This window comes from Pan troglodytes, chromosome 17 (genome assembly GCF_028858775.2).
Source record: "Pan troglodytes isolate AG18354 chromosome 17, NHGRI_mPanTro3-v2.0_pri, whole genome shotgun sequence".
Taxonomy (NCBI): Eukaryota; Metazoa; Chordata; class Mammalia; order Primates; family Hominidae; genus Pan; species Pan troglodytes.
The window spans coordinates 46,269,778-46,295,578 of record NC_072415.2 but is presented as its reverse complement, the minus strand read 5'-3'; the positions used below and the strand labels follow the sequence as shown (position 1 = coordinate 46,295,578).

Genomic DNA, 25,801 nt, shown 5'->3' with positions numbered 1-25,801 from the left:
TGCTGTTTCAAACCTGCCATTTTCCCTCCCAGAATCAAAGAATGGTAGAGAGTAAAGGGTCCTCAGAGACCTGCCTCTGCGGAGAGGTTGAACTGCTCACCCAAGCCATGGAAGATCTGTGTACAGGTGCCCGGAGGAGGCAGCACCGTGATGCTGTTCCTCTAAAAAGGCTGCTGACCTAGGTAAGCAGATGAGTGGCATCTCAAACGCAGTACAACTGCCCCGAGGCAGCCAGCAGTGTGAAAAACAGGTGACCAGGGACTTACTTCTGGCCTCTCTCTTCAGTCTCTATCTCAGGGCTGTCTCTCTGGGCCCTGAAAATAGCTTGGCCAACCGCCCTCCTCCCTTCTCCCTCTCTTTCTTTCTACGTTCTCTTTTCCCATAATTAGGGATCTGGAGAACCTTAAGGTATTTTCTTTAGTGATGGACTTTTATAATTCTTTTTCTTAATTTCCAAATTAAGTTGAAATATTTGAATTACATATTTTCTCAAGACTCACATATTCCTTTTTCTAGTTCTATTTTTAACATTATTTATTTTTTGAGACAGGGTCTCACTCTGTCACCCAGGCTGGAGTGTGGTAGTATGAACATGGCTCACTGCAGCCTCCACCTCCCAGGCTCAAGTGACCCTCCCACCTTAGCGTCCCAAGTAGCTGGGACCACAGGTGTCTACCACCATGCCCAGCTAATTTTTAAATTTTTTGTAGAGACAGGATATCGTTATGTTGCCAGGCTGCTCTCAAACCACTTGGCTTGTGTTGTGATTACAGGAGTGAGCCACTGCACCCATCCTGGTTCTCTTTTAAAAACAACGAAGAACACGCACCCGAGTTGGTTTTGCTTGTGAACAGGGCATCCCTCTCCTGAGATGGCCATGGCACAATGGCGTCACTGCCCTGCAGCTGGCCCTACTCACCCCCCTACTGGCAGGGCACAAAAAGAAAGGAGGCTTCCTAAACAAACAAACCCATTCTCTCTCACTCTTCTGGAAGCATCCAGGGCTCCTGGTAGCATCCACAGGAAACCATCCCTTCCAGTTGGGTGTGAGGTCCACCTCTCTGGGGAGAACATTTAGGAGACAAAAACCACCCTAGCACAAGGGCTGGAAACCACAACCACATACCACCCAGCCAGCCCCACACAGCAAAAACTACTTAGCCCTCTTATGGAGGCACCCACTGCAGCCAGGACTGACCTAGTGTTGGCCTCTGCTAAGCACCCCATTCTCCAGTCTCAGCTCAAAGAACCTGCCACCCTCGGCTCCTGAACCTGTCTCCCACCTGCTCTTGGGGGCCATTTTCTCTACTTCACCTATGGCACCAGCTGTCAAAGTCCTCATCCTGACACCGTACCTATGCCTGCTTTGCACTTTGATTTCAGGCACCACTGTGCCATGGCCTTGGACAATACCACCATCCAGACTCCTAAATCCATATTTGCATTTCAGAGGAAATTCCTCTCTGCACCTAAGTTTTCTGATCAGTAAAACAGGATTTAAAATACACATTCCAACATCCTGAAGCCATGTGATGATGAACATGATCATGTTGGAAACACACCTGGCACAAGCTAGATACTCAGTAAAGACTACTTTTCTTTCTCTCTCCAGCCCCTAAGGCCTCAATGACATTTCTAAAAAATACCTAATGTCCTCCATACAGTGAATAGTCCAGTCCTTTCCTGGGCACTGCACTCAGGGCTATAAGATGCCTCCTGTCATCTGTCAGGTCTTCTTAACCAGGTGGTGAGACAGTCCCCTGAGCTCAGACAGGCCCCAGCTGGGCCCTGGGGGTCTCTCTCCAAAGCACAATCACTCCCCCAAAGAGATTGCCTCTTCCTTCCTGGGGTCAATGCTGGTTGATAGGGAAGATGTTCACCCTCTCTGCCCTAAACACTTTGAGAAAAAAGAAATGAGTATCTACTCCTTGGAGAGAAGTTAAGGATCATTAGCTGGCGTCAAAAGGGAACAACCCAGCATCAATCATGTCACTGTGCAGAGATGGTAAAACTCAGCAGTTCACTTGCCCCAACCCATGGGGCCAGGGTTCTTCCTTTAAGTATTCTTCAAGATGGAAACAGCCACAAATCTATGGCAAGTATCACATAAAGCAAAGAAAATTGCATCAGAAAAAAGAATGGATATTTAAAACAACTGTTTTGATGGGAGTTTATTCGGTAATGAATGGGGAACAGAAGAACAACAGTAAAATAATATATACTGGCATTTTTACAAGTTCAGTACAGCTTAAATACTGGTTTTGTCTCATAACAAATTCACACCTAGCCTAAGGTTTGTACACATTAAACGGACAAGCTGTGTGCGGATCCTCCGTGGCCTCCTGACACTTTCCTCTGTATTTATTTCCAGGCTGTGTGTCCTCTGGTAAGGAGGGCTAAGCCAAGAGTGCCATGCAGTTCCAGCAAGTTGTCTCAGTGAAAACAAAAAAATGCAAAATACCAAACATAAGGTCTCTTCCCCTTTGTTGTGACAGCTGGGTGAGTCCAACACATTTGAGAACCTCACTAAGAAACAATGTGGATATAGCTTCAAAGTTCTGCCAGACTTCAATTGCAGAAAAGAGAAAGAGAACCTGGGGTTAGAACCTCAGCTAAATAAGTATTTCTGAGCCTAATACCTAATCAGAGTATATTTCCTGATGAAACTGACCATTTCCCTCTGTCATCTCCCATGGAATAACAGAGTTACAGAAGGGTCCATACAGAGAAGTGGGCAGGATGCAGTGGGAGGACAACCAGCAACAGGCTCAGGGGCCCAGCAGGGTGACCACAGCTCAGGCACTTACTGCCTGTGTGCTTTTAGGCAAGAACTTTATTATCTCTTGGCTACGTTTTGCATGTTACAATGTTAGAATGGCTAACCATAAAAAGAATGGTCATATAAGCTTATGGAGAACCTGGAACAACTGGAACCTGACGCTCTGCTGGTGGGATGTGAGATGCTGCAACCTCTCTAGAAAGCAGTTTGATAGTTGCTTATCAACTGAAATATACACCTACTGTTCAACCCAACAATTCTATTTCTAGGACTTTCCCCAAGGAAAGTGAAAATTTACACACATAAAAACATTTCACCAAGGTTCATAGAAGCTTTACTCAGAATGATTTTTAAAAACACCCTACTGGAAACAACTCAACTGTCCATCAGTTGGCAAACAGATAAACAAACTGTGGTACATTATACAAGGGTGCACTAATCAGCAATATAGACTACTAACGCATGCAGCCTAGATGAATTCTAACAATATTATGCTAAATGAAATAAGCCAGACACAAAATACCAGATACTGTATGATTCCATTCACATAAAGTTTCAGAAAAGACAAATCTGATCTATAGTGACAAAGCAGACCAGTGCTTGCCTGGATTGGGAATAGCGGAGATTGATAGGGAAAATACATGAAGGAAACTATGGGAAAATATTTTTTGTCTTGTTTGAGATATAGTTGTCAAAAGGTGAACTGGATTTAAAACGTGTGCATTTTATTGCATGTGAATTACTCGTCAATAAGGTTGATAAAGAAAAGGAAGGTTGATTCTAGAGGATCTACAATTCAGTTTTAGTTCTAACTCTTAAATATTGACCTTAAATAACTTGTTTCCTTTCTAGATAATACCATCCATAAGATGTTATATAAACTTAGATCACTATAAAACATCCTTTGGGCTGGGGGCAGTGGCACACACCTTTAGTCCCAGCTACTCAGGAGGTTGAGTTGGGAGAATGGCTTGAGCCCAGGAGATTGAGGCTGCAGTAAGCTATAATTGTGCTACTGCACTCCAGGCTGGGAGACAGAGCAAGACCTTGTTTCAAGAAACAAAAACAAGAACATCCTATGAATATAAAGCAACACAAAAATCATTACTGACCATGAATGCATTGAGATAGAGTACAGATAATGTGAGCTGGTGACACAGAAACTGAACACCAAGTGTAGCCCCCATATGTTGTGACTGGGAGAGGAGAAGCCAGTTGGGGCCAAAGTGGTGGATGTAGACAGAACCATCCAGGAGAGAGCCAGTGTTGCACTCGGCAGCCATTTAGTGGCCAATGGGAAAATGGAGGAAGTTCTGTTGTGTTCACTACCAGCTGCTAAGTATACAAAGATGAGCAAAAAATGTGGTGGTGTTGAGGAACTTAGAGTCTAACAGGAAAGACAGAGTCCCAGGTAGATATGTGCAGCCTAATGCAGGAAGTGATGGAACAGAGGAGGGCGCTAGTCATTTGGGTAAACTCTGGGGAAATGAGTCAGTAATTCATGTGAATAAAGGCAGGTGCAGTTTTCCAGGCTGAGGGAACACATACAGTAGACACCAAAGAGTGAGACAGCCTGGCATTGCTGGGAACCTTTGTGGTCCTATGATGGGCAGCACCATTTCTTTCCTCTGCAAGAGACACAGGCTGACTTCTGGAATAGTTAATAATCACCCTCATGGTAGGTTGGCTGAGCAATGCTTTCCTGATGTTTCCTCAACCAACACGATGTTGTCCATTATGTATCATGCTCTGTGCTAGGTTTCAGGTTCACCTAGCATGTGGTGTCTTGACATGATAATGCCACTTGTCACTAAAAGGAAGAACACCAAGGGCGCTCTTCTCACAAGCTCCACTGGTACTCCATTGGGGTCTACTTGTCTCACCTGAGTCAGTTCACAGAGAAAACTGCTGGGGCAGCCCCTGGACTTCCACAGAATGGTGGGGAGCAGGGACTGGGAGCTGCTAAGAGAAACCACCACAGGCCCTATGGGTGGGCGCATGCTCACAGGCTTGCTGGCACACCATGCTCACTCTCCCTCCCTCCCTTTCTGAGTGGCTTCATCAATTCACACTGAGGTCTAAGCCAAGGGAGCCTTTGCAAGAAAGACTCGCAACCACAGGCCACTGACAGGAGAAGACAAGGAAAAGAGCATACCATTCTAACACCATGATCACCATGGATCCCAGCAGGCTCATCGCTGGTGGAACTATTTCAGGCAGAGAATGTGAACCAACCTCTGACTGGTACATGATAAGAGCCAGGACATATGGGTGGGAAAGGGGAACTTAAGATACATTCACAAGAGATGAAGTTCTTGTTGGCTGTGAAGACCTACCACCCATCCACCCCCAAATGCTCAAGTGGCAGCCCCCACACCCCAACTCCTTCCCAGATCATTGTAGAGCAGATAGAAGCACGTGATCACCGGGAATGAAGTTGGCTCGACCACACCCTCTGTGTGGGCCACAATCTTGGTGGCAATTCAGCTGCAGAACCCTGAGGGTGGGGGGCACAGTAACAGACCAGGAACAGGAAGCCAGCCGGGACAGTGCCTTCACTGCCCCAGTGAGTTCTCCCTTAGGCTTCCCCTTCCTCCACACACACCAGAGCCACAGGCATGGAAAATGTCCTCAGTAATCTTTGTGGTCCGACAGCAGGGCCCCAGCCTTCACCACACCCCCCGGGGGGCTGGAGCTTTTCCTGTGTCTACATATGGCCTCAGGAAGAGACATGCACACCCGTCATTATACCATACTTAGAGGCTCCCTCAAACATCGACTGCAGAGAAAGGTGCCATTAGGACTAAACCAAGCACCCAAACTGTTGCTTTGCAAGGAAGCAGAGTTTTGTTTCTTCCTAGTCTGAAAACTATGAGAAGGCCTGTTTTTATATTCTCATTGAGACTTAAGGCTACTAGATTTTTAGTATTATTTCACCAGTTAATACCATATTTAGAGAATATTTAAGCAAAGTCAGCCTAAGTCAGAGAAGCACCTTTAGCATCTCCATGAACCAAAAAGGAATTTCAAGAGCAGCTCCTCCCTGGCCAGTCTGGTATGTGGCATGGGAGAGACATAGAAGGAGTCCACGCACATCCTACCTTCAATTGCAAAGCAGGTCATCGGAGGTTCAGGCTTCACATTTTCTGAGACATATATTAAAAGAACTAGACAATTGAACAGAAAAAGATGTCAAGAAGTCAACAAAAGGGAAGCAACAAGTGGCACAGGTTGCCTATATGAAGGAGCCCTCACAGCTAAGAATTATCACAGCTGGGACTGTCACATAGGATTTTTAAATAGTCTAGCAGAAATACAATAGTTGATGTATGTGATATCTTTAATCGTCTCACACTTGAATGTGCACAGCAATCACCCGGGGAACTTGACAAGAACAGATTTAGCTTCAGCAGATCTGGGGTAGGGCCTGGGATTCCGCATTTCTACCAGACTCACAGTTGGTGTCCCCACAGCTGGTGAATGGTCCCGGGAGGATGCTCAGAGAACCACTGACCTCGGGGCATGTAGTTAACACCTGCAGTGCTTGAAGAGGTGGCCAGTTTGAATGTGAAGGAGTCCATGCCAGGGGTGGCTATTACATGTGCTTCTAATCCTGCTATCGACATCTGCTCCAGAGGGCTCATTAACCAGCATCAGAGATGACAAAATGCTTCTCCGATGGCGAAATGTATGACATTCAAGATATGTCATTGGCCAGAAAGGTTGCAGAGGCACATACATCCACCCTTTAATGACAATTAATCTCTGTACCAGTTCTTCATATGAAAAATGGGTTAATATAAAACCTACCCTGTTCATGTGAAAATACTTGGTAATGTGTTTTACTAGCATTAATTATGGTTTTGTTCACCTTGGAATAAAACATAAAGAGCCAGTGGAGTGCAGACTCCTCTGACATATACACGTTCTTCAATACTCAGTAGATGGATAAAGTAATAGACAGCAATACACAAAAAGATACTGGGCTAGCAAGAGTAAAGAGTGGGTGGGATCTTAGTACCACTTCTTCTCCTTTCCCTCCTTGGTTCCAGGACAGTGGTTGGCTGTGCTGAGTGGAGCATCTGGCTGAGCCCGACTGTGCCTGGGAGCTTTGCCGTCCATCTGTCAGTGCCAACCAACACTGCTCCTGCCTCTCCATCGGCCACACTTTTCTGCTGGCTTAGTCCTGGGCTCAGGACATACCATAAGACCTGGGTCACTTCCAGATTAAGTTACAAAGTAGAATCTTTGTGACTGGCCTTCAAACACCAGAGGTCAAACCATCTGGCAAAATTCCCCAAAATCCCAAATTCTTCCAATCCTCCCACTCACAAAGCAGTCTTCCTGGCTGCTCCAGAGCCAGGATGGGGAGCCTTGGAGCTGCATTTGAAGTGAAGTTCCATCTCTCTTCCCACTATTCTGAGCCCACACAGGCATGGGTCTGGCTGGCTCAGAAAAGATTTCATCATGGCCCTTGGCTATCATTTTTAACTGCAGTTGAGTCATGCATTGTAAACCTGGCAGGTAGTCTACAATGTTCTCGTTCTCTCTCTCTCTCTCTCTCTCTCTCTCTCTGTGTGTGTGTGTGTGTGTGTGTGTGTGTGTGTGTTCACAGGATGATCTCGGAATAGACTCAATTCCATTCAAGTCAAACAAACATTTATTGGACTTCATGAAGTGTGAAAGAAAGATAAAAGACTTGCTTTCAGGGAGTTTGCAAACTAGTGTGAAAGCAATTACACAAAGTATAAGACAGGACAAACCAAAAAGTCCTGGTGACTCTGCTTTGGAGACCCACAGCAGAGGAACCACGGGGTCTGCATCAGTTGCTCAGGGTAGAACCCTGTGGCCAGCCTTCTTGCCTCTCCCTACTATACCCCCAGTCTCATCTGGCAAGGAATCCCACATCCAACCCTTTCTTACTACTGCCCTGGTACACTTCTGGCCTAAGCAATCATGCCTTGCGGGGCGGGGGGGTCACGCAGTGGTCACCCTGCTTCTCCCCTTGTCCTCATATAACCCTGATCCTCCAGATCCTTCTGGGTGAGACTTCCCTGGCTATCTAAAATCTCAGATGTGCACCCAAATATACTCTTCTTTCAGAAGCACGTGTCTGTTTTTCTCTCATAGCACTTATCATTATCACACTATGTATTTTACTGATTTACCTTATGTGCTGTCTCCCCCACTGAAATGTAGGCTCCATAAAAACAGGGATTTGTGTCTGCTTTACACACTGCTGTATCCCCAAGACCTTAAACAGTGACTGACACATAATAGGTAGGGTGAATGAAAGAACCAGTACCCTCCCCCTCCTTCCCTCTTCCTCTTATCTTATGAATAGGGTATTTGAAGTCTGTTTCCGCCACCTTTTTTTTTTTTATAATTTGAGAGCTTGAAATAATTTTCAGGATCTTTAAGACATAAGGTGTCAGACATACATACCTTCTGCCTAATTCCTTAAAACTCTAACCCATAACAAGCTCCCTTTACATCACTGTTCGGAGTTGAGGAAACATGAATTAATTTGTTCTCACTTTCAACTAGATTAACAGCAGAAGTCACAGTTTCAGAAAGACTGCCTCTGATTCAATAGTGCAAAGACTTTTTTTTTTTTAAATGGGTAGGAGGCAAAAGAATGTCTTTTAAAATGTCAGCCATGAGAGAAAAATACCTTTGTCTTTGACAGTTTATACAAAAATTGTGTTTAGCCTGCTTCCAACATTAATTCCCATGGTAATAAAAGTCAAATTTTTGTCATTTGTATTTTGTTTACTTCAAGGTGAGACACTATCTCAAAATACCAAGAGAGAAAAATGTCTGCGTGGTATCTGTCCATGGTACCAACGGAACCCAAATGTCCCCGTTTTCAGAACCATGTAAGAAAGCTCTGTTGCAACCAACTTGGGTGGGGAGGGGGTGAAAAGAGAAAGCGGGAAGAAGGGAGGGTGGTGACTGCTATCCTGAAAAAAAAAAAAAGTTGTCTGCCTTTTCCCCAGCCCCCACTTTACAGCAACTTAAGGAAATTTTGCAATCCCACTAGAAGGACCATATGGTAATACTCCCTTTCTTTTCATTGTCTTCTCCCAAACCCTGCAGTCTTAGGGAGGGAGAGTTTTGGCTCACTTGAAGAGCTTGGTCCAAAAGGAGGCCTTTCAAGAGTAGATTATAGCCGCCTGCAGAAATTCCTGAGGCAATTTACTAAGAAAAGAGATGCAAAGAACAAACACAGAAAGCAACAATGACCCCACCGCTCCCCTCCTTCCTTCAGTCCTGTTGCTTTTCTCCTTCAGTGAAAGAGAAAAGCTGAGGGAAATTAAGGTTTATTTCCAACAACAGCTGGAGAATGCCTTATAAGCTTTTTAAAAAATGAGTTATGCTCTTTAAACGCAAAAAAAAAAAACAAAAAACAAGAAAAAAACACCTCCCAATATGCCCAGCCTGGCCTACAGCACTGCATAAAAAAACTGTGGTTGGAAATGGACTGAGTTTCCAGAGAACATGAATGCTTTCCTAATGCCATGAAGAAGGAAGTGCTCAAGACAAGGGAAAAACTGCTGGAATCCCCATTTGGAGACAAAAGCAAGAAGAATGTGGAGGCAACTCATGATGTGGTGATGAACCTTAATTGAGATCATTACTGAAGCCTGCCAATGAACATGCAATACAAATCATTTACTAATATTGAGGTTGGTCTATTCTACTGCACCAGGCTGCTACAAAGAACAAATTAAGGATGAAATGCTATTTACCTGCTACAATTAGTTTTGTACATAATATCTTAGTGACAACAGTGGGCAATATGACTAAAGTTACTCTCCTACGTTTCTAGAGCCTTACAGAAACTGCAAACCTCCAGAACAAAGCTTAAAAAACTGTAAATGGAAAAGGCCTTTGAATAACTAAAATATTTGTCAATGTCAATAATGCCCTTGAAGGTGTAGGCAAGAGCCTCGTGCTGCATGTTCCTAGGTCAGAAGGACTGAAATTGAGTTCACTTTCCCTCTTCTGGGTAGACATTTCAGCTACCCCCAATTTCCCGCTAGCGAAACTTTAGATGGATATTGGACAATGACCATCTCCCTGTATGTGTGCAAATATTTCTGTACAGATTTAAATGTAATTTTTCCATGATTCTAATGTGCCTGGGGAACAGATGCTCCAACACAGCAAATGAAAAGCAGCGGACGAGGCAAGGTGTGGGATGGGCACAGCAGGGGCCCCTGGAGCAGCACTGAGGAGGAAAAGCTATGTGGACACCGGACCTCAGAACTGGCTGAGGCTAAGCGATAAACCGTCTTATACGGGGCTATCAAGGTGCCACTGCATAGAAGCAGGCGAGTTTACAGAAAGTACATTTGCTTAAACCCAGTTTGCAGAATTAATTTGTTTCTCTTTACAATTTACAAAATCTTAACAATTTGGCTGGCTGTAATTGTTTTAACAGCTAGTTCTGCCTAGTTCTGGGTGGCCAGTATTTAGAAATGGTTAATTTGCTTCTGATTCTGCCCCCTGAAGCTGCAGCTGAGGAAGAACTGTGGGAAGAATAGGTTGCAGGAAGAGTGGACCCTTTTCTCAGGGAAAATGCATGGCAGGGCATCAGTGCCAGCCTACCTGGGCAGTAGCATGGAGGGTAAAGCAGAATGAGACTTGTCAGTCCATTTTACACATTTATGGATCTACTGATTACAGACATTCCCTCCTAAGCTCTTTCCAAACAAAGAAATATATCTAATATATTCACGCTATATAGTCAAAGAGTTCTTAATATATGTCTAAGAATAATGGCTATTCATATTCATCATATATTAATACATTCATTTGGAATATATATGTATACTTTATAGTACACATTCCTAAAATGGCCCTGAGCAACTGAATGTTCCTTACATGCTACTATTAGGACAGATGCAAGGCAATTACAATGTGGCAGAAATTTTCAAAAGCTGTAAACTTATGACACTACCAACATAGATGGCTACACACTTAATATTAAGCAAGCAAGGAAATCTGGACAAGTGATCACTGGGCAAAAAGGATGACAGCTCCACTGTATTGCAACTCACTCCGGGACCCGGGTTTATTATGATGACACAGGAAGGGTTATATTATGAATAGGTTCAGTGTCCTTTAACAAACAAAAAGGCAATGTATAGTACCTGTCAGACTTACACCCAAATCAGATAAACTTCTTTAAATTTTTTCACATTTAAGGCATAATCTTTCATTTTCTTGAGAATTATTTTATGCATGTGGCTCATTCCCATCTCTGTAAAACAGCGGTTACCTACTTTATCTGTAATACATGTGAACAACTGAACAAAACAAAGACACACAGCAATGGCCACTGGAAAGGGACACGCAGGAAGCGAAGAGATGCAAAAGAACCTGGCATGCTTGTTATTTGCACTTGACTATCTGAAGTTGATAAAAGTCCATCAAATCTTGTCTTTTTATATGTTGTATAAGGTATATTTAGAATCCTCTCTTTGATATTTATACTTTGGCTGAGGGGAGAAGAAAATAAGAACTCAAGATCTAGAAGATCAGAATAACAAAGTATCTTCAATAGTTTGAAGGAGTCAGGGGGTGGAGGTGGGGAGGATTGGGGTGGGTAGCAAGAGTTAAGTGTGGAAGATTACCAGGAGTAACTTGGCTGGGACTAATGGGTAACAAAAAGGAGAAGAGAAGATAAATGTAACCGAAAGCCACCAAGCAGTTTTAAGTAGAGAAGTGGGATACAATCCAATGTACCTTTTAGAACAATCACTCTGGCTACATTCAATGTGGAGGTCATTTGGAGGGATTCAAGGTCCTTGATAAATATCTGTTAAGTGGACAGAAGGAGGCAGACCTGTTTAAGAAGAGGCTACATTGGCAGAGGGAGTGGGGATGGTTAATGGGTACAAAAAAAATAGAAAGAATGAGAAAGAGCTAGTATTTGATAGCACAACAAGGGGACTATAGTCAATAATAATTGTATATTTAAAAATAACTAGAAGAGTATGATTGGAGTGTTTGTAACACAAAGAATAGATGGTTGAGGTGATAGATACCCCATTTACCATGATGTGATTATGCCTGTATCAAAATATCCCATGTATATCCCATAAATATATACCCCTACTGTGTACTCACAAAACTTAAAAATTATTTTAAAAGTGCTACATTCATCAAAAAAAGATGTGACAATGGCCTGGATTAAGGTATTTTGCCAACATCACAGGTGACAGAAAAGTAGCATTAAAAACCTTTAAATATCTCATTAACACCCAAGCATTACAACAACCAATTACTGCTCACCTTTCAGAACCCTCTGCTCAAATGACACCCCCACTACCATCATTCGCTGCCACCTGAACAGACCCTGCTATCTAAGGTGTCATGTTTTGTCTCCTGGGGCCTCCTGCCTCTCTTTCCAGAGCTCTGTTCTTTCAGTCTGTCAAAATCCTGCCCACCTGTTGAGAGGCATGGAGTGCACATGTTGGGCCAGGACATCTCTGCAGTCCTTTCAGCACTGCATGCCATGGTTCTTCGTCTTCCCTGACCATCCCAGTCCAGAGACTCTGCCATCTTTGCTCCCTTACTTCCTGTGCCAAGAACCACACCCTGCCAAGTGAGCTCACTGTCTCTGTGTTGCCCACTTGTCATACATTTGTACCTTTAATTGGATTGTAGCATCTCAGGGCTATCAGGGATTTAAGACTTGTACTTTTATGTCTCCCATTAACACCTGGTACAGTACCTAGTCCTAGTACATTCATTTTATTATTCCATGTATTTTTCCAGAGACTGATGAGATGATAAATAGATATAGATAGATAGGTAGATAGGTAGGTAGGTAGGTAGGTAGGTAGGTGGGTGGGTGGGTGGGTGGGTGGATGGATGGATGGATGGATGGATGGATGGATGGATGGGTGAGTGGATTTATATACACACACACATTTTGGCTATTTCCCTGTCACAGGAAAAGTCACTTGACTTCTTGGGTCTCAGTTATCTTCCCTTGAGCTTTAAGCCTAAGATTCAATGAAAAGTGATTAATATTCAATACCAAGCTAATCCCTAATATTTGTTTCATCAGATTATCCCCACTTTATAAACCATCATTGACTCTGTTTCCTGCCCCAGTCTAAATGCTTCCATCCAGCTTCAGGAACTGCACCATCCCAACCTCATCTCCCTCCTGCCCCAACTAAGGAGACAGGTCTGACCACCCTTGTGCACACCCCACAGGTCACCTCCTTCCTCACCTTCTCCTGGATGTCCCTGTCCTCCTCCTTATCTCTCCAAACTGGACACACCTTCAAGGACCTGCCATGAAATCCACCCTCACCAGGTAACTCCTGCCCACATGGTCTTCCTCCTCTTGCAGGTCTCACAACACACCAAGTTGTATCACTCCATTTATTTATGACACTGTATGGCAGTTTTACTGTGTGCAGGTCTTACTTCCTCAATTCATGGTTAGTACTTTTCTGACAAGATCTTCATCCTATGCTTCTTCCATATTCCAGCAGCTCCAAGAACACCCCTTGGTAAAGAAAGTGCTCAAAGAGTCCCTTGGCTTAACTGACCTTCATGCCCCCACACTGAATTGACTATACCCAGTTTGGATCTTTACACTTAAGAACAGTTGATGTGGGGAGGAAGAAAGGTCAAGAGATTGCTTTCCTTTGATGTATAATTCAATTTGCTTCCAGATTCCTAATTTTTCCCATGACTTGCTTTGAAGTAGCTAATCGACGTGAAATTACTGCCTTTGATCGTGAGGATTCAGTGACTCATACTGGCTTAAGAGCTGACTTCAACATAATGAGCACCGAGTATCCTACGGCCCTTTCCTGACTATGGGGGGCCAAAAGACAGAGAACTTGCACCCACAGGTCTCAGGATGATGGGATGCCTTCCCCGCCTCCCAGCTCACTCATTCACTCTGCTGCCCTGCCTGCCCTCTGTGGGCATGAGGAGCTCGCCTGGTGCAGCCTAACAGGCCCCATCCCACAGTCCTGAACCCTGTAGCCAAGGGATGTAAGTTGGTAGAATAAGGAGATTCCTTCCTGCCTTCTGCTGGCATCACCTTCCATGCCCCTGGGAAAGATGGTCCTGCTTCTCAGGCCCTCTGACAGCCTGTGAGACGCTCCTTACAGCAGCACCCAGCGGAACAGGAGCTGTCGCAGCCAGCAAAACCATATGCCGTGGGAGGCCAGGCACCACAACCAGGGCACTTCAGCATCCTTGGGACGCACTCAGCACTGTGCCTGGCAAAAAACAGGGCTCAGCAGAGGAGTAATAGGTTGATGGAATGAATGAGTAAACAAATGAACAAGCTTCATAAACTCAATATAATAATAATCACTATATTAGTGAAATGCTTTTAAAAATACATTTCTTGACCAATCTTTGGGTCATATTTTTCCTAAAATACCTAGTAACTGTACATTTTATCAACATTTTTTACACCTCATAGGTTTTAGATAACATTTTCTAGAGCATTAGTTTATATGTGTAGCTGTTCTTGATTACAAAAGCAATTCATTCCCACTGTGAAAAAATGCTGCAATTTACAAAAAAAAAAGAATTACAATTATATATGTATGTATGCATGCGTGTGTGTCTGTGTGTGTGTGTGTGTATGTTTCTATATATGAAATAAAAGTCTCCTGTAATCCCACCTCTATAGATTTTGGTATACATTGCTCTATTTGTTAAATGAATAAATTAACATCATATATACATTTAAACTAAGCAGCATGAGTAACAGTTTCTGTACCTAATTATTTTAGGGAATGTTTCTCAGAAATTGCTTTATTGGTCTTGATTTTGATGGCAAGTCCTTCCCATTAGAATTCTCAATTTCTTTTGTGTTTATTGACCACCACACCCCGCCTCCCACCCCGCACCCAACCCCTCCATGAGGAGATTCAGACTGCTTGAACTACCTATTTAAAAAGACAGCAGCCAGTGAGGAATGGCAGTCACAGCAAACAATAACCCTGGTGGAGATCTCCAAAGGAATCACAGGATGGCCAAAAATGCCAGCAGCCAAACTACAGGGTCTTTCAGGACACCATCTCTGCATGTAGGTTAGCCATTAGGGTGACACCAAGCTTCTAAGAGCCCCAAAGACAGGTGAGCACCCAAGTCCATCAAAACAAGGGGCAAAGCCACATCTGGGCTGACTGGGGAGATGAACCACCTGTGGGCTTCTGGGGTAGGCAGTAACACTGCCAGGAAATGCACAACCTTCCTCTCGTCCTGCAAGTCAGAACACTTTACAGATAAAACAAGCCAAGAAAGAAATAGTCCAAGCTCTTCTGTTCTCCAAGTAGAAGGCATTAAATTTTGCAGAGTGTGTGTGTGTGTGTGTGTGTGTGTGTGTGTGTGTGTGTGTGTGTGTGTATTTTCAACCTCTTCAAAAGACCCTGAAAACTAGCTGAGCCCAAAACTAGCGAAAAGTCACCTGTACCCCAGGCAGCTTTGACTTCAGCTTAAAGGGAAACCAGCCAAACTTTCAAAAGTCCAGAGGGCTCATTCCAGCCAGAGGGCCCCAGGCCTCAGGAATTTACTCCCAGCCATGGCCAAGGGGCTTCTTGGCTCTGTGAACCGCTCCTGCCCCAGGAGCTCAGGCTGCATCAGTCTAACGCAAAGGTGATCTAAGAGGTGTGGTTGTTGAACCAACTGAGCCAGACCCTAGCCACCCATGTTTCTTCCGTGGGGTTTCCAACGCTTGCCGCCACCCTACCTCACTCTGTATCCCACCACTCCTCAAATATGGACCTTTCCAGTTTCAGCCCTCCTGATCCCTCCTTTGATTCCAGGGACTGCCAGGCTCTAAGCCTCCAGCTGCGGGGAAACAGCTCCAGCCCTCAGTTCGCAGTTTGCCTCCAACTCTAAAAACTCAACATCACAACTGTTAGGGCATGGCCCAAACAGAAGCCAGATAGGACAAGAACCGTCTTTAAAGTATTTGCCAAAATCTATAGATGTAGCATTGATGTCCAAATCCTTATTCTCTCCCTTCCATTCCATACTGCCACCATCATGCGCATATCTCTCCTGCAGGCACTGAACCAACTTATGGGACAAAAAGAAGAGAGCCATGTTCCTGTGCACATGGTGGAGGAGTCAATAAAATAAAAGGACAGGAAAATCTTTTGGAGTCTACTTGTCCCTGGTTTGTAACATCAACCCCAAATCAAGATACTTTAAGGATCTGAGTCCCTTCCAGGTCTTCTTACTGTTCTATGATGCATAAGTAGTAGAAGGAATGTTGTTTTCTGAATTCCAACTTAAACTGTTCAAGGTCAATGGAAGAAGAAAGTCAGGAGTAAAAGAATCAACTACTTAGAGAACCTGGATGTCACTGCCATATGAGCATATCCTACAGGAAGGGTGGGATGTGGGATCAGCAATGCTGGGATCAGATATGTTTCCCCAAACAGGTTCCAAGTATATTACTAATACCCAAGGATGCTTCCCAAAAAGTGTGTTCAGGAGTGAAAAGCCTCCTTTGCCAAGGCATTCTCAAAGCCAGTGATATATTCCTATGGAAATGCTGCAGATTAAGCACAACTGGCACAGGGGACCTGAAGGCTTAGTAACATACTCTGAGAATGATGAAGGATGATGTGAAAATATCTTCCTTTCAGTTTCTTTTCTTACACTGAGTCAGTGTGGAAAAGCTGGTGTCTCCATATCTCATGTTTTGATGCAGTGAGGAAGTTATTAGAAGTTATTAATATTTTATAGAAAAATGCATTCTGAACATGTTCAGAAGTGATACTGAGGAATAAAAATTCCCCTCAACTTGAAATTGGGAATCAGGGCTCTAGCCCTAGCTGTGTGACTCACTAGCAGTTCTCAAACTTCACTGAGTTAACTCATCACCCAGGGATCAGGAATTGGGTGACAAATGCAGGTTCTGATTCAGCAGGTCTCAGGTGCTGCATTTCGTTTGTTTGCTTGAGATGGAGTCTCACTCTGTCACCCAGGCTGGAGTGCAGTGGCACAATCTTGGCTCACTGCAACCTCCACCTCCTGGGTTCAAGCAATTCTCCTGCCTTAGCCTCCTGAGCAGCTGGGATCACAGGCGTGTGCCACCATACTCAGCTAATTTTTGTATTTTTAGTAGAGACAGGGTTTCACCATGTTGGCCAGGCTGGTCTCGAACTCCTGACCTCAGGTGACTGCCAGCCTCGGCCTCCCAAAGTGCTGGGATTATGGACAGGTGGTGCATTTCTAACAAGCTCCCAGGAGAAGCTGGTGGTGCCGGCCCAAGGACCACACATGGAGTAGCCAAGATCAAAACATCTCATTTCATTTCACTGGGCTTGTGTTTTGCCTTCAAATGAAGGAGGCTAAGGATGGGCTTTGGTCATGTCAAAGGAGCTGTTGTAGAATCTTACCTGTTGTAAAATTCTACCTCTTTGGAGTGGATGCAAAGTGCTCACAACAATCACATGCAGACAGCACAGTGGTTCAAATTCCAGCTGTTTATGCCCCTTCAATGTTCACAGCAGTGTTATAATAGCCAAAAAGTGGAAACAACCCAAATGTCCATCAACTGATGAATGGATAGATGCAATGTGGCATATACATGCACTGGAAAATTACACAGCGGTAGAAAAATAGAAGTATTGATACATGTTACAACATGGATGAAGCTGAAAAAACACTATGTTAAGTGGAAGAAGCCGGTCCCAAAAGACCACATATTATATGATTCTGTATATATGAATTGTCCAGCACAGGCAAAAGCACAGAGACAGAAGTAGATCAGTGGCTACCTAGGGCTGGGGAGGAAAAGATGGGGATGAGGAGTGACTGCTAGTGGGTATAAGGTTTTTATTTGGGGTGACGAAAATGTTCTGAAATTAGATACTGGCAATGGCTGCAAAATTTGGTGAATCTACTAAAAACCACTGAATTGCACACTTTAAAAGGGAGAATTTTATGGTATGTAAATTATATCTCAATAAGCTGTTTAAAAATTCTAGCTCCTTCACATGTTAAATATTTGATCTTAGACAAATTGGTTTTTTCTCATCCATAAAACAGGGATGACACAGGAGTATTCTACAAGGGACTATTGTGAGAGAGAGGTTGCCATTACCCTAACAGGCTTCCTCACACAAAGCCTTCAGAAGCATTCATTGAAAACACCACCAGATGCTAATTCATACTTGAAAGTTTATAAAAGCTGCATCTTAATAGAAATCATGTAGGCCAAGTAACTTATATATTTAAGATTACAGCAAAGTATGCACTATGGAGAAGTGGAATTTGCAATTAATATTCTTTTCAGTTTTGGTTAGAGACTTCCATTTTTTCAAGCAACATCATTATCTGAGTTTGAGGATTTTATCCTCTCAGCCAGTATTTGCTGACTTTAACCCTGGGAACTAAAATGGTTGGAAACAACAATTGGTTCTCCATCTGGATTGGATTCTTTCACAGGTGTTTTGTCATTGCCCACAAACACTATGAAAATCATTACTCATATCATCTCGTTTATGTGAAACGTCCCCGGGATAGAAACAAAATTGTGCCCTGGAAGCTGCTTCCCTGAAACAAAAAAACCTTTCCGTGTGCTGCAAAGAAAGTATCACTTATTCTGTGGATAGACAGACAAGCATTTGTGTGAGTAGCAGAAAACCAACTACCTTTAAACAGGGTCATTTTCCCACAGGGAAGTTCTCTTTTACTGTCTTTGCCCTGGTGATTCTAATTTCCTACACCAAAACCTCAAGAAGAACTTTCCGAAGTCAGCACTCTGGACAAAAGGAGTCTTTGCTTGGAGAAGTGCTGAATAGACCATTGTTCTGATCCTAATTGCCTGGACTTCTCTTTGTTCTAAGTGAGCCCAGTACTCAGGAGAAGTCCAGGGGCCACCAGGGCAGAGCAGTCGATCGACAACCACTTGCTGTGGACACAGGGTGACCAAGGAAAACAAAGGGGTGATATCCACGCATAACAATTTTGAAGCCTTCTGGGAGAAGGTGTAGCCTCAGGAAACCTTGAGAAAGCAGACAGTAAAGCAGGATGCAAGCTGGCTCGGGTCAGGCAGGACCCAGAGCTGGGGTGTGGGGCCTCAGGGAGAGACTGCACCTCAGAGAGGTGGCAGCATGGTGTTCACCAGCTCAGGACACTCCTATCAGCATTCACATGGCACGGGCTCATGCTCCTCTGCTTTGTGGGCTGGGCAGAGTACCAGGAGGAGCATCCTCATCTTCCCAAATGCACGCCCTCTCCAAAGTGCATACCCGCTGCCTTTTGTTTTAGGGCACAGCTGCATTTGCATCATTAACTCTGGGACACTGCGATCCCTGAGCCATGTGGGAGTAATTGTGGGCGTTCAAAGCCAGGAATGAAAGCCCTGAGGTCTCTGCTCTAGAGGAGTAAAGCAGGCCACCCACACAGGTGCCATCATGTCCCAGTTCAGCTGGGAGCAAAGACCCCACGGAAGGCACCATCAGTCCAGGGGCGAAGCTGCGGGTTACTTACCATTAACTCACCATTGCTGCCACCTGCCAGGCTCCCTGTCTGTTATTTCATTTCCAACTCCATTGCCTCAACCTTTTTATCCCTTATTGCCAGTGAGGACTTCAATATCCCAGCGCGGAGCGGGAATCTGAGCTGAGCCTGGACTAAATTTGTCTGCTTTTTGCCCCCCAGAGGCAGAGTGGCTACTATCATTTTGCTCACCAGGGAACAAACAAAGCCAATGATTGGATCCAGTATCTGTAAAGACTATCAAGCTCCATACCAGCTAAAACTCTCTTAGAATGATACAATTACACACATATTGTATAATTATACAACCATATAGGTTTTAGTGAGCACAAGGACGTGAGAAAGTCCTATTAGGGAGAACTCTGGTGTATCCTATTCCACTCCCTCCCCCAGTTCCATGCCAAATCTTGGCTTCAGAAACATCTCAACAAAGCTCTCCTGTCACTACAAGACAACCGTCATAGATGTGAACGGTAAAATCCTTTGCCTCTGAGCTAATCCAGTTCCTTCACATTACATCTGGGGAAACTGAGGCCAGGGAGACTATAGGACACTCATTCATGTCGCTAATATTTATTGAGCATCTTCTGTGTGATAGGCATCTATTCAGCATTGGGCAGACAATGGTGAGCAAAACCGGATGGGGGTCTGCTCAGTACAGAAGAGAAACCCCCCGGGAGGCCTCCAGACTTCACAAGGGTATGCTAACTGCCACGTTCCTAGGACCTGCTCCAGAGGACAAGGCAGCCCAGGCATGGCCCCTGCCTGCCTCGGGCGCCCCGCTCTCTTACCATCTGGAATTCCTGCCAGCTCTCTGCTACAGAATTTCCTCATGAACCAATTTCCTAAACTTCTAGGTCAGCCTCTTGATGAAGAACAGGAACCGGTTTTCCAAAGACTCCTTCCCACACATATGCATTCCATAATTACATAGATCAGGACACAAGGGGAACTATGCATGAACGTGGCTTGATTTGTGGAAATAATAATGCTTATCCTGGCTTAGCCACAGAGGACTGGAGCTTCCCCCTCAGACCCACCACCACCCCCTTAACCCTCCAACAACTTCCCTAGGGCTTGCTAAAGCCCACAACTCCAGAACAACTTTGAACGCCCTTAAATCCTGGTCAGAGCACCAACTGGTTTCACATTAAGATCCAACCAAAGGTGATGAGGCCTCACAACCCCCTGCCGAGCCGGACATGCCTGCCAAGTTATTTTTGTGCCAGCATCAGCTGCCTCTTGGTCGAGTGATAGCTGATGTCAAAGGGTTTGATTTCTGAGAGCTTATGAAGCAGTTGGGTTTTCATGTCCTAAACATGCCACTTTGGAACTCCCACTACCAAAGGATAATATGGTGAATACCTTGAAGAGAGCCCAGCCAGCCTGCTGTACATTGGATCAGGGGAGCAACAAATGCTCTGCAGCCCCCACCCCACCTCCCAGTTGTAGCACCGGGCAGGACAAGTGTCTACACTGCAGTGGGCAGCTCAGCGATAAAAGCTACAAACTTGGCCTAGGATCTGTGAGTGTGGTTTACATGTGCCCCTTAATTTGTACCCAAATCCACCATAGGGGCAATGTCTCCTTAAGTTTCATAAAGAAGGAGTAAACAGTAATCATCTGGCCCTGAGAGGGTCAATATTTGCTTATTGTGTATAGCTCTAACCTGGTGATAGGATGGGGGCTGGGGTTTAGGATGAAGAGGGTATATGTAAAACAGAAAATTACACCCCTGTTCTCAACAGGCATCAGAGTGGTCACAGTTCTAAGAGGAAAGACCCCCAAGTATGGCAAGGGAAACTTCCTAATCAAGACTTGTGTTACTCAGTTTCCTTCCTAGCTCTTGTCATAATTTGAAACTGACATAAGTGTTTGCTTGTTTAGTTGTTAACTGTCCGTCTCCTCTCCTTCCGAGCCCCAGGAAGGTTCAGCCTTGTCTGTTGTATTTTCCAGACCTGCCGCCTCAAAGGTTCTCAGTGTCTGTCGGTGGGATTACCATTGCCTGCACCCTTGCTAGCTCTCAGCTGGAGGTGGCTTGCACTCCCAGGTGTGGAGCAGAGGCTTACAAGGTGGCAGCCACAGCAGGGCCTGGGGTGGTGGCAGAAGGAAACCTGTGGGAGAGGCAGAAGATCTGGGGTTGGACTGAGCTCTGCCACCAACCTCCAAGTGGCCCCTTCACATCTCAAAGCCACAAATTCCTCCCCCTCTAAAGTACTAGGGGTGGGTGGAGGTAAAAGCCAGGATCACTAAAATCCCACTGCCCCTGAAATTCCCTGATTGATTTGCTCAGGCTGGCACTCACCTTCCCTTCCACTGGCTCACACCCACAGGGCACAGCCAGAAGGAGCTCCGGGCAGCTCCCTCGCCCACGGCGGACTCCTGTGGCCTGTCTCCAGAGCCCCAGCTGTGCATTCCGGTGTCGCTGCCCCTATCTTATCACCCTCTTCTTTCTCCACCACCTCCGCCTTCCCTGTCCCCAGCTGACATCCCTGGCCATCTGGGCCCTTATCACCACGTCTAGCTGGCTATTCTTAGTGCCACATTTTTCCGTAACAGCCTTGTCCTCCAGGCTGCATTACCCAGGCGAGGGGAGAGGTAGCCACTTATCCCTATGGCTTCGGCACTGCAGAGTCATTAAGGTGGAAGGCACATCAGAGACCAGCCAGCAGCCTGGGTCCCTGTGGGAATGCACCTGGCTGCCACCAGGTCAGCATTCGACCCTTGCTTGTTCTCACTGCGTTTCTTCCCCTCTCGGCTCCCAGAAGCTTTGCATGGGAGCACCTGACTTCAGGCCACAATAGAGGGGAAGTGGGAAGTACATGGGAACCCCAGGGGCCACCCAACTATCCTGCTATGCGGACAGACCTACCGTCTGCCTTCAGACTGTGCAAATCATTTGGGCTTTCTTGGCATTTCGTTTCTTAGCATTTGGACCCACTTCTCGAGGTCTGCAGTGCAGGCACCCGTGCCACAGGCAGCACTTACCCACAGGACGCCTGGAGCCACCTCTGCCCACAGCACAGGAGCATCCATGTCGAGGGTTAAATGTTAAATAAACAGAGCCCATCTCTGTGGCAGGGCAACGCCCACCCCACAGTGCAAAGGCCAGCCCTAAGCACCGCTAGGATGCCGTGTGTGTGCCAAGCACTTCACACTTGCTCTTCAATGGTCCTAGGGTGGGGAAGGGTGTTTTCTTGGTTTTATAAACGAGCAAATGAGGTTAGAAAGCTCATGTGACCTTTCACCCAGCTCTCACCTGAGCTGGGATTTGAGTCCAGGCAGTCGAGGGATTTGCCCTTGACCCCCTTCGCTCCCTCACAGCACCCTCCTGGAGTGACGCTGGCACAGGCTAGATCAATCTCCTGCCTCTGCCCTAGAAGGGAAGAAGGGGACCCCAAGCTGGAGAGCTTCTAGGGTAACCACAAGGTGGTATTAATGGCTATGTGGCATGCCTGGATGGTTCGCTCTCCCTCAGGAACACAGGGTTGGAAGGAGAGGACACTTCTAGCTTTAAATGTTGAAGATGTTCTTCACACAATGGCTTTCTAACTTCTCCAGAAGAAAAATTATGCCGTGGAGGGGCTGACAGTCTGTCAGAATTACTAGGAGGTGACTGGAAGAGAACAAACGAAAACCAAGGAGGGCATGTGAGGCTCCTAAGATGAAGGTGAAGGGTGGTGTGCTCGGCTCTTACCTTCCCAGGGTCTCTCGCAAGGAGTGCACCATCCTGTCCACCTGCTGTAAAGAGCTGGAGACTCGCTGGTCAGCAGGGGCAGTCAGGGCCTGAAGAAACCAGCCCACAGCTGGTGTCCAAACTGAGATGGGGCAGGGATCCCCTCTTAGGGGCCTGCAGGTCCCCCCAAACATAATTTTCTTTAAATCTAGGGTCCTTTAAAGGGGAATTCCAGGTACCTACCTAGCCTTGAGAAGTTAATAAGCAACTTGATAAACAAGGTAATAGTAGCCTAAAACAACAGCCAAAAAAAAAAAAGCTAAAATCACAAAATGTTTGGTTCCCCTATAAAAACTAAAGATAACATCTTACTTAACGTATGTCTCTGAGTTGTTTTTCAGAAACTCTGACTCCCACCAAATGGACCTGCCAGCACACAGACCTCAGATAAGGAGGCTGACCTCTCACCACCATTCTTATTCTAAATTTCTTCCTGAGGGGCCTGGAGAAAGACCCACCCACGAGGTGCAGCTAACATTCTTTTCTGCTGACCCCAAGTTTTTAAACAAAGTTTCCCTTCTTTAACCAACTGCAAATCAGAAAATCTTTAAATCTACCAATGATCTATAAGCCCTCTGCCTCAAGATATTCCCCCCATTTAAAAGCCCAAAACCAACATGTAACCTCCATGTATTATTGATTTATGATTTTGCCTGTAACTTCTGCTTTCCTAAAATATACCCCTGCCTTTAAAAGTCCTGACCTGCAAGCCATGGAGGAGGTCAGCATTTGAGCAACAGCTGCCTAGTCCTCCTTGCTTGTCTCCTGCAGAGAAATATCTCCCCTTCTCCTGCTGCAAACCTCAGTATAGATATCTGTCTTATTGAGCCAGATGAGTGGAACCCCACTTGGTTTCATAGCAAAACCTAGACAAGGGCTCATCGAGGACTTGAATGCAAATTCACCCATTTTTAGCAAGCCATGTCTCTGCGGGATAGCCTGAGAGTCTCCCTCCCTCTGGGATAACATGGACTGAAGTCATTCACCCTGGGGTACGGGCAGCTCTCTGCAGGAGAGTAACATGTATTTATTTATGCAGCAATGTCGGATCACATGAGATTTGTATGCATTGGGGGTAGGGGAGAGGGCAGAGAGGGGAAAAGGGCATACAAGGAGGTGACAAAGCCGGATTGTGGTCAAGCTACTTCAAGGACTTGCTCCAATTTTATGCTTTAGAATTGAGGTCAGATCTAATCTCAGACTCAGTCTGAGTAGGCGAAATGTCCCTATGCATTAAGAAGAGGGAGGAGAATCTAAGGTTAATGTAATTTAGAAGGATTTAGATTAGAGAAGGAAAAACCACCTCTCTCTGCCATGACCCTCATGGCAAGCAGTACAAATTGAACCCACCACGCCCACACACAGCCTCAGATCACCCTAAACACAGCATTTCAGAAATCTAGTATCAATCAATAGGCTTGGTCCTTGAAAGAAAACCTACTTAGGATCCCTGGTTTAAGTCAATGTGTGGGTGATCAATCTCTCACAAATGTCTGATGAACCTAGAATCATTAGGAAGCCATCAGCCAAGCCTTCCACCATCACACCCCTGGAAGCAGTGTCAGGGAGGAGCAATGGGCTAGAAAGGCCTTCCACAAGGGCAGGTGGGCGGCACTGCCCCTCCTGTACCAACCCCTGGCTCCCACCCCTGCGCTTTGCAGAAGCCAGCCCAGGCCACAGCCTCAGCCCTCACCAGTCCAGGCCCAGGTCATTTCGGACCCATGGTTCTGGAGGCAGCCACAAACATCATTGCTTGTGCTCCTCTTAGGGTATGAGATCCATGTCTAATTGTTTTTTTTTGTTTGTTTGCTCTGTCACCCAGGCTGGAGTGCAATTGCATGATCTCAGCCCACTGCAACTTCCGCCTCCCGAGTTCAAGCAATTCTCCTGTCTCAGCCTCCTGAGTAGCTGGAATTACAGGTGCCCGCCACCATGCCCAGCTAATTTTTGTATTTTTAGTAGAGATGGGGTTTCACCATGTTGGCCAGGCTGGTCTCGAACTCTTGTCCTGAAGTGATCCGCCCTCCTCAGCCTCCCAAAGTGCTGGGATTACAGGTGTGAGCCACAGCACCCAGCCATGTCTAACTTTTTGCCTAAGATTGTCATACCAATTTTTATGTTTCTATTTTACTATTATTTAAAAAGTTGTAAACATCCCATGGCAGTTTGCCTGTGTGTGTGTGTGTGTGTCACAGAAAAAGATAGTCGGACACTGAAGGGCAGCTAACCCTGTGTGTTTTGGGGCCTATGGTACACAAGAAAGAAGGAAGAAAGAGGAGGGGAGAGACAGAGGGTGGGAGCAAGAAGAGTGCTGAAAGATGAGTCTTTGTTCTTATTTCCTCTGAAACCAACCCTCTCCTCCTCCTCCCAGGACCTCCCTCCCCCTTTGCCTCCTCCTGGGCCTCCTTCCCTCCTAAGGACCCAGCCTGGTCTCCCTCTCTGACTGTGTCTCTGGCACTCCCTCTCTTTCTCCACTTGCATACAGATCCTTTCCCCTTCTGTAAGTTATCACATTGGCAGTCACCAAAGGAAAAGAAGTGCAATGTCTCTTAAGTGTTAGTTGATGGAATTTTTATCTTCTTGACCCAAGTTTCCTTGACTGGGCTTGACTCACTCCACAGGAGCCAATCCATCCCTGGCCTGAGCCTCCTGGGTGCTGGAGTCCAAGCTGTATGGCAGCATCACCCAGTACAAAGCATACCAAGCCTTAGAAGTATCCAGAGGTCTGCCCCGCTGCACATCTCGAATGAGATTTTCTGGAATAATTTTCT

The 25,801-nt window shown here is 45.5% G+C and overlaps 1 protein-coding gene across 13 annotated transcripts in view; it reads right to left on the bottom strand.

The window, feature by feature from the left end:
- FHOD3 (formin homology 2 domain containing 3) overlaps positions 1 to 25,801 on the bottom strand; it is a 483,155-nt gene that overhangs the window by 289,472 nt on the left and 167,882 nt on the right. The window contains exon 1 of one of the 13 annotated variants that reach the window (XM_054671701.2): positions 21,600 to 21,615. The exons of the other annotated variants lie outside the window; for them this stretch is intronic. The gene's annotated coding sequence lies outside the window, so the exon portion shown is untranslated. Of the gene's footprint in view, positions 1 to 21,599; positions 21,616 to 25,801 lie in introns of those variants that run through there. 13 annotated transcript variants of the gene reach the window in all.